At 53.8% G+C, this 9431-nt stretch overlaps 1 long non-coding RNA gene across 1 annotated transcript; it reads left to right on the top strand.

Moving 5' to 3' along the window:
- The first annotated feature begins 3536 nt into the window (after positions 1-3536).
- On the top strand, positions 3537-9198 carry LOC117005694. The gene is made up of 4 exons (XR_004419866.1): positions 3537-3711; positions 7734-7802; positions 8183-8354; positions 8965-9198. It is a non-coding gene; the product is annotated as an uncharacterized LOC117005694 (long non-coding RNA).
- The last annotated feature ends 233 nt before the right edge of the window (positions 9199-9431 follow it).

Below are 9431 nucleotides of genomic sequence, written 5' to 3'. Positions count from 1 at the left end.
TGGATGACTTTTAAATTCCTTTCCAACCCAAATCAGTCTGGGATTCCATGAAATAAATGGCAGGTCTGTGCCAATAATCAATAATTTGGTGTTACTTTTGGCAGAGAATTCAAAATGAGTGTTGTGGATCTTTGCTGAAAGCAAAACTCTGCATTCAGGATTTGGACTGTGTCGTCAAATAATAGCAAAAATAAATTAATGATTGTTAATGCATCCACAGAGGTGTTTCTGCTACAAGAAAAGGACAGCTGGATTAATAGAGTGTAATTTTTGCAGTGGAAAATATTTTCCCATCTTTCTGTGGTGATGGGAGCTGGCTCCAAGGCAGACACCAGGGGTGTGCAAGGACCACATCACCTCGTACCTCAGGGAATTTGGGGGGAAAGGGCAGCCCAGCAATAAACCCAGGCACCTTTTCTTGCTCTGTGATATTTTTTCTCCACGTGGATTTGCAACAGGAGACACTCTGCAGCTTTCCAGGCTGAGGAAACGTGCTGTGGGCAGCACACACTGCACCCCTGCAGTGCAGAGCTGATCCATCCTGTGTGACTTCCCACTGCACAGAGGTGCAATATTTTCTGAGTGCTCTCTGCAGCCAGCTATCTGTGAGTGACACAGCCCTGAAACCTTATCTGCCACCACAGGGCAGATAGCAGAGCCCTCACCACGCTGCCCTGGCCTAAGGGAGGCTCTGGCTTTGCTTTTCCCCATCTCTGGCTTTGCTTTTCCCCATCTCTGGCTTTGCTTTTCCCCATCTCTGGCTTTGCTTTTCCCCATCTCTGGCTTTTCTTTTCCCCAGCTCTGGCTTTGCTTTCCCAGCTCTGGCTTTGCTTTTCCCAGCTCTGGCTTTGCTTTTCCCCAGCTCTGGCTTTGCTTTTCCCAGCTCTGGCTTTGCTTTTCCCCATCTCTGGCTTTGCTTTCCCAGCTCTGGCTTTGCTTTTCCCAGCTCTGGTTATGCTTTTCCCCATCTCTGGCTTTGCTTTTCCCAACTCTGGCTTTGCTTTCCCCATCTCTGGCTTTGCTTTTCCCAGCTCTGACTTTGCTTTTCCCCATCTCTGACTTTGCTTTTCCCAGCTCTGGCTTTGCTTTTCCCCAGCTCTGGCTTTGCTTTCCCCAGCTCTGGCTTTGCTTTTCCCCAGCTCTGGTTTTGCTTTTCCCCAGCTCTGGCTTTGTTTTCCCCAGCTCTGGCTTTTCTTTTCCCCATCTCTGTGCTCCCTGCAGGCACAGCAGCACCTTGTCCCCACCTTGCCTGCCCTGTGCTCCCAGTCCTGCAGAATTTTGCTGCCCAAAGACTTGCACAATGTGAAATCTCTGCTCCCTCACTGTCTCCCTTTCTCTTGTCAGGCTTTCCTGGAGCTGTGTGTGAGGAGGAGGCAGGAGGCTGAGCCCCTGGAGTGCAGATGAAGCATTCCAAAGGTTGTGTGTGTCACTCTGCACAGAGCTGTCCCCAGACACTGCTGAGCCACCCACACCTGGAAAATGGGATCGGGACCAGCTCCTTGCACAATGTGATGTCAAATATCTAATTAACAAGTTGTTAGCAATTATCTTCTGTTGTTAATGAGCAGCTGCTTGGCGAGGAGGCCTTGTGGGGTGTCACAGACTTTGGAAAATGTCTTTATTGCAGAAGTGAGGCTTCCCAGACCTGCAGAGAGTGGCTGCTCTGCTCTGGGGGGGTCCCACTATCACCTGCCACTGTGGGGGACACAGGAGGTCACCTTGGGGTGGGCTGGGGAGTGCCAGCCTCGCTGGAGATGCCAGCAGGAGGATTTGGGGACAATGGGGGGCACAGGCAGAGGTGTGGGCACAGCTGGCACGGCTGAGTGTGAGGCACCAACACCCTCTGGCTCCTTCCTCACCATAACCCAGCCTTGGCTGCCTCCCAGCCTTTCCCCCAGCACCAAAGTGTCACAAATTCAGATTTAAACCCCTCTATTCATGTGGCCCCTGCAGCCTCAGCTCAGGGCTGCAAACCCTGGGTAAACAGGAAGGGTTTTCCTCACATCCCATCCCAGTCCTGCTCCTGCTCCGTGCTGGCTCTGGGTGTGCTCAGAGGTGTGGGTGGCAATGTCCCCCTTGTGCCCTGTGCCCTGCATCCATCCCTGCACAGATGGCACTGAGCCAGCTGGGGCTTCTTGCAGATGGTAAAATTTGGGTGTAGAGTTTGAGGGAGAGCTCTGGAGATGTTTGGCACTGCAGGGCTGAGCCTGTGTGTGTGTGCTGAGAGCCCTGGAGCTGAGATTCTCCATCCCACAAGTCATCCTCTGTGCCTTTCTATAGGGATATACTGCTTAAAACCCATCACTGAAGGGAAAAAAGGGAAAATTGGAGCACTCAGGCACTCGTTTTTGCCTCATCTGTGCTCCCAGAGACTCCCTCAGCTGGGAATGGCAGCACTCTGGGAATGCTGGCACACGGTGCACAATCACCTGCTGCTGGGGAGGGTGATGGGCAGCCTCCAGAACCCTGCCAAGGAAAACAAGAGGGGGCTTTCTTTAGCCATGCATTTATAGAAATAAACACAGGGATATTTTGCAGCTCCCAGGGGGTTTGCCCAGAGCTCTGTTGTGCTGAATCAGGGTGGGAGCAATTCCCACACGAGCTGGGCACACAGGGGAGCCCCAGGTGCCACGTGCCCCTAAATCCACTCCTGGCACTCTGCTGGGACAGGAGCTGAACCCACAGGCTGCTCTGGGGGTCTGGAGAGTCGAGAAATAATTGCAAAATCCCTCTGCTTGCAGTCTGGATTGAAGTACCAAAATCCCATTAAAAACTGTGTTGTTCCTGCTTTGGTTGGCCAGACCTGAGGTCACACACAGATTAATGTTGAAATATTATCAGTTTTATACCTGAATGGGCTTGAAAATCAGGGCATCAGGGCAGTTGTTTCCACGTTTCTCTGCTGCCTGGCCCTGAAGAGACCTTTGCCAGGTGATGTCCTGCAGTTTAGTGCCCCAAACCAAGCTCCTCTGTCTTTCCCAACACAGGCACAGCGTGACAGGGTGACAATAACCTGAGCACAGCCTCATAACCCCAATTTTGGAGGGTCACAAATCCCCAGGAGCTGCTCCATTGGACAACATCAACATTGCCCCTCTTGGGGAGGTGGCCACCAGCCCTGCCAGGTTTAGCACAGGTCCCTGGTGCTCTGGGGGTCCCCAGTGTCCCCTTTGGAGGGGGATTGGGAGCTGCCAAAACGCGCCCCGGTGAGGTGGGACGGCTCCCACCCATCTCAGGCCTGGTGTGAGGCTCAGCAGGGAGTTTAGGCCAGCAGCCCTGTCCCTCCCCGTGTCCCCAAGGCCTCGTGGCTGCCTCTTCTCCCCGTGTCAGCCCCGGTGGGCTCAGCCTGGGGGTCCCGCCCCGTGGCCCCTCTCCCCCTCGGGGCGGCCGTGTTTGTTCTCCTCGCGGCGCCCCTTATCAGCTCACAACACACACAGGAAGTCCTGTCTGGGATTGTCCATCCCCGGCCTGATTTATACAGGAAGAAAAGCATAAAAAGCCGCCCTTCCACCTCGGCAGCCACCTCCTGCCTGTGCGCGGCCGGCGCTGCCCATGCCGGGGCCACCGGGGCCACCACGACGGTGCCCGGGGCTGCTGGACACGGGGTGGCCGGGCAGGGATGGCCATCAGGAGCCACCTGGGAGCACAGCAGGGTGGCCAGGCAGGGATGGCCATCAGGAGCCACCAGGGAGCACGGCAGGGGCACCCAAGGTACCACGGATGGGATGGGATGGGATGGGATGGGATGGGATGGGATGGGATGGGATGGGATGGGATGGGATGGGATGGGATGGGATGGGATGGGATGGGGAGCTGGCACTGCAGGCGTGTCCTCGTGAGCTCTGGGTGGGTTTTGCCCCTACTGATGGTGCTGGGGGTGGTTGAACAGGTTGAGCAGGTGTGTGAAGCATCCTTTGGAGCACAGGGGTGTGTAGAGCATCCCTTGAAGCACAGGGGTGTGAAGCAGCCTCTGCCTGCTCCTGGGTCTGCTGTCACCCACCTGCTATTTTTAAGCCACCCCACTGTTACCCGGGCTGTTTTCACGGGGAGGAGAAGCCTGTGAGTAAATTTTACCTCCTGTTCGTGTAGAGGCTGCAAACACTCGCACAAATTCCTGTGAGATAGCTGGAAATTCTTGGCTAATCTCTTTTCTTTCTGTAACTCCCTCCCTTTTCCCTCTGATCCATCACCACCCTGTCCATCCTCCCCACTCTGCCCTCTGCTCTCCTCTGTGTGCTCTGAACTCACCCCAGAGCTGGCTGGGGTGTGGGGCAGGACAGGGATTGTCTGGCTCTCCCACCCAGCCTTGTCCTGACCAACAGCAAAGCCTCCCAGATTTATAACCACGGAGCTGGGTGGTTTTCACGCTGTCTGCAGCTACCTGTGACACTGCACAGTGCAGGCAGGAGGCTCTCAGTGAGGCACCCAGGGTATTTTGGGATAAAGGAACAGCTGGGATACCCAGGCAGGAATTTGGAGCAGAACCACGCCAGTGAAGGGCTCTTGGTAGAAATAACCCAGCATATTTTTTCCCAGGGTCCAGCATTCATGGAACCAACTCCCTGAGCAGAGAATCAAACGCAGAAAGAAACAACAAGGCTTTGTCAGTGATTAAATTAATTCCAAGCTGGATTGGGGAGGTCTGGCAGTGCTGGGGAGGCTGTGGAAGGCTGTTGTGGCTGGAGCATCCTCAAAAATGCACCTCACCTCAGAGCAGTGGAAAACACGGGTCTGCCCCGGCAGATTCTCACTGCTCTTCCCTGGAATCTGCCCATGGAGCTGCTCCCCCCTCTCTGCTGCTCCCCTACCAGCTCTCCCAAGTTTCCCTGGAGGTAAGGACGAGAAATTGAATCTGGTCTGGAGGCTCGTTTGAGCCTTTTCCCAGGCTCTGCTGCTGCAGATGGGGCTGGCCCGGGGGAGGCAGATTTACAAACTGCAACAAATTGGGGTAAACGAGCCTGCCCCGCAGTCCCAGCAGCAGCAGCAGGGCTGGGAACACCAGGGAAGAGGTCCCAGACCAGACAGGGAAACAAAACTGTCTCTGCAAAGAGAAAGGGGGGTCAGAACTGTTCTTTCCTCCCTCCTGAAGTGAGCGCTGGGATCCCCATCCTAGGGCAGGTTCCTGCAGCTGGAGACTTTCCCCTGGAAGAGAAAGATAATCAGAAATTGTTCTTGTGTGAAAGGCTCTGTGCTGGGCTGCTCCCTGGGGTGGGGAAGGGGCTGAGCCATCCTGCAGCTCCCAGTTATCCCAGCACACTTCCCATGTGCTGATTCACTGGGAAACTGGGGTGGGGGAATCACTGCTGGGTTTTATGGAAAGCCAAAAAATCCAGTTTATTCTTGGGTGGGATGAATAAGTTCCCAGTTTTTACACTGCAGCCGTTGCTGCCACCTGTAAATGTAAATAAAAATCCAAGTTGCATTGAGGGAAAATAAAGCTGGCTGTGGGATGGTGCCCTGTTGTTGCATTTGTTTTTGCACAGCTCCAGCTCAGCTGCTGGTTGTCCCTACGGGCACCTTAAGTTATAACACACTGGTCCTGAGGCAATTAATGCTTGTGAAGTCCTTACTCAGGCCAAAAAAAAAAAAAATCACTTTGTGAGGCTCAGATCTCTGTTTTAATATGCAGAGTCCTGAGCCACTGGTGGCAATAAAGCGAGAGTTATGGGTCAAGTCCTTTTCTTGGTCTGACCTGGTTTTATCCCACTGCCATCAGTGGACTCCTCTAGATTTCCACTGAGATATCTGGTGTGCAGCTGACGCAGCTGAGAACAATATGGGCCACAGCAGAATAGAGGGAGGTCATTTTCCTCACAGAGCTCTGCAGAACAGGGGCTGCTCCAAAGCTTAGACTGAAGTGTAAAGTTTACAAACAGCTTCATGAAAAGCCTGAGCGGAAGAATTTGTCCTAGAACAGCAAAAGCCATTCCTCATTTTTTAAATTTTTTTTTTTTAATTGAGAAGCAGCAAAAATTTCCTTTTTGCTTTAGCAAGTGCTTCCAGTTGTGTGCCAGACCCCCGTGGAGAGCAGTGAGAGCCCTTTGTGCACGGCAGGTATGGGGTCAGCCACGGCTTGTGGGGGCTGAAAAGTTTTTGCATCTCTATGTGTGTCCCTGTCCTGCCTGTCCCCATCTCCCCATCCATCTGTCACTCCAGCACTCCAGTTTGTGTGCCTGGGCACCTCCCATTTTCTGTCAGGGGCTGGAAGTGCTCCTCTCTAAAGAGCACGTTCCTCATGTGGGATTTTAATGCTGATCTGCTAATTCTCCTTAATCAATCCTTCCTTTTTCAAACCCCACATACTCCCCACTCTCCAAGCTCTCCTTCCAAACAGGGAGCCCTCAATCTACCAGGGATGCTCTCAGTGGATGCCCAGGCAGGAGCAGTGGGCTGTAGGAAATTGGGAGGTGGCAGAAAATCTCACCTGCACTGGGGCTCAGCACTGCCAGCACTGCCGTCCCTCCCAGCTCACACTGATGGTAAAACCAGTGGGAGACAAAGAGGTTTTGATAGTGTTGAATCTAAGAGGGAGGCTGGGCAGAAACATTTTTTTTCCTGGCCTGGAGACAAGCATTAATATTAGATGTCGTGGGAGTACACTTCTGGTGTGCAAGGGAGAAAGCTGTGGGGAAAAAATGCAAAACCTCGGGCAAGGGAGGACTCTGAATTCAGGCAGAGCCAAAATCTCCTGTTGCCTTTGTCAGGAGCTCCTCACCCTGCCCTTAACCGTGCCAGCAGATCTGATCTCCCCCCACTCCCAACTGACATAACTCCTCTGCTTCCAAGGGAACTTTGCCAGGTCTTGTCCTGGGGGATTTCCCTCCTAGCATAATGAATATCAGCACAGAGGACACAGAACCCTCCCTGAGAGCGGGGATTAAATGCTCTTTTAATGGGCTGTGTGCAGTTCTTTAGCAGCTGACACGGGCGCTTGCTCGAGCAAAGATTTGACCCAATGAATGGAGCTGGAAACTTTCTGCAATTAAAGTACTGGCAGAATTTTAAAATGCTCAGTGCACTTAGGGATTGTCTGTGGCTGAGAGGATCCAGTGGATTCTCTGGAAGGAGTGTGCTGTGTGGTTGTGTCCTGTGAGGAGCTCAAGGATGTGTCCATCCTCTTCCTCACCATCAAATTTGCACCTGAATTCATGCAAAGGTTTCCTGGGCAGTGAGGGGGTTTTGTCCTTAAATGAGGGTAAATGGTAAAATAGAGTGTAATGGTAAAATACAATGTAATGGTAAAATAAATAGAGTGTAGTGGTAAAATTAATAGAGTGTAATGGTAAAATAGAATGTTGGGGAACAGCAGATGGGATCCCAAATCAGGCAGGTGAGCTTGGATACACCTGGGAGAGCGTGCCAGGCACACTCCTGTTCTCCTGGGTTCTTGGAAAATCCCAGCAAAGCTGCTGGAGGGGACAGATCCTGCTCAGCAAATCCCTTCTGCCTGGGTTCCCACTGGGACCACAGCAAGGTGAGGGAGGATCAGGGCCATAGGATGCTCCTAAAACACCCCCTGTGGGATGGGGATGGATTTCCTCGTGCCCTGCCATGGGTGTGACAGGTCTGTGCCTCTCTGGCACATCAGTGGTGTGGGCTCAGTGCCACGGGGACTCTGTGGCCACCACCCTGCTCTGCAGGGATCTTTGGGAGTGTCCAGGTCCATGGTGGGTCACTGCTGTGTGTCTGCCTGACAAAGGGAGTGTAACACCGAGCTTCTTCTGTCCTCACAGAAAAAAACCAAGATGTTCCACAAGCAAAGAATCCCTGCCCAGGACACCTGATGGAGCAGCGTGGATGAGGTGAGTTGTCTCAGCTGTAAAATGAGATCCTGTGCTTTCAGTACGGCCACACAGAGCAGATCTGGCTCCCACAGGCGTTTTGCAATTATTAGACAATAATTCAGGCTCTCCCCATACACCAGAAAAAAAACCCAATAACTCTCTCTGCATAACAAGATAATTACTGTGCTTCCAAGGCTCTTGGGAGAAGTTGCCTGTGCTGATGAAATTAAGGGAGCTGAAATCATCCCCCAGAGGCAGGATGGGTCCAGAGGGTGAACAAACCTGCACAACACAGAGCTGCACTTCCACCAGCACCAGCGAACCTTTCCCTGCTGCTGGGAGGGATCTCCATCCCCAGCAGCACTTCCAGAGAGGATTCCCCTCTGTTCCCTTCTCAGGGAGGATCCCACCAAAGCTCCTGTGACACTGAGAGCCCCAAGCCCCCATCAGCTTCCCCAGAGGGTGCAGCACGGCCCGAGGCAGCTCCAGTTCCGTCAGCAGCCCCAGCTATCCATGAGGAAATAGAGGGGATGGGCCGGTTGTTCTCTTGGAGCCATTATTGTCGAACTGGTAAATATTTCCTTTAAATGCTTACATGCTTTCAAAAAATTTGCAGGGCTTAATGGGAACAAATATTCCCAGGGGGCTGCATCCTGCCATTCATTTGCACATCAGATCCCTGCTATCTTTAAGAATGGTTCTGTGCATGGGCAGGCGCCTAAGTCATTTGAGAAACAATAACCCTCTGTGCTCTAATTTTCCAGACAAAAATGTAGACAAAACAAGTGGCAATTTGGCACAAAGCGAGCTGCTTTGATAACTAACGGGGCATTTAGGAGGAGAAGCCTGTGGGCAGCTGGGCTCGGGCTGTCCCGGGGCAGGTGTTGGCAGCCCCGGGTGTCACCCTGGAGAGTCCCTCTGCAGCTGGGGGCTCCTGAGGAATTCTCTGAGCATCCTTCAGGGTTTGCTGGGAGCCTGGAGGTTCATCACCCGCTCCTGCAGGACTTTGGGATGAGCTGAACGAGCTCAGGGGGATTAGCGGGCACGGCGGGAGGGTCTGGAGCAGGTCTCTAACCTAGGCAGAGGTGATGTCTCCTCCTGAAATCCTCTGTGCTCCCGCTGGGGAGCGCCGACCAGGACAGTAATTTTTAGTAAAGAGAATTAAATTTGCCCTGGCCAGTGCAGTGGTGATGGACCATTCCATGCCGACGAGGGCCGGGATCTCTCGCTGTTAATCCCCTGCCCACCCAGGGCTGGGCTGGGCTAATGAGGGGCCAGCACCGCGTGTGGGGCTGGGGGCTCCTCCTGCTTTGGGGTCACCAGGTAAGGCTCCAGATCCACCAGTGTCTCCAACAATGCTGTCCCCATCAGCGACAACGTTCGGGACACTACAGCAGTGTAGTGTCCCCTCATCCCGGGAGGTCTCGGCGGCTCTGCCGTGCTGATGGCTCGGGGGGCTCTGTCCTGTCCCCGCAGCACCCGATGGCTCGGGGGGGCTCTGCCTTGTCCCCGCAGCACCCGATGGCTCGGGGGGCTCTGTCCTGTCCCCGCAGCACCCGATGGCTCGGGGGGCTCTGTCCTGTCCCCGCAGCACCCGATGGCTCGGGGGGCTCTGCCGTGTCCCCGCAGCACCCGATAGCTCGGGGG

Source organism: Catharus ustulatus, chromosome 21, assembly GCF_009819885.2.
Source record: "Catharus ustulatus isolate bCatUst1 chromosome 21, bCatUst1.pri.v2, whole genome shotgun sequence".
Taxonomy (NCBI): domain Eukaryota; kingdom Metazoa; phylum Chordata; class Aves; order Passeriformes; family Turdidae; genus Catharus; species Catharus ustulatus.
Note: the sequence above shows the minus strand (reverse complement) of the source record. Positions and strands in the feature narration are given on the sequence as shown.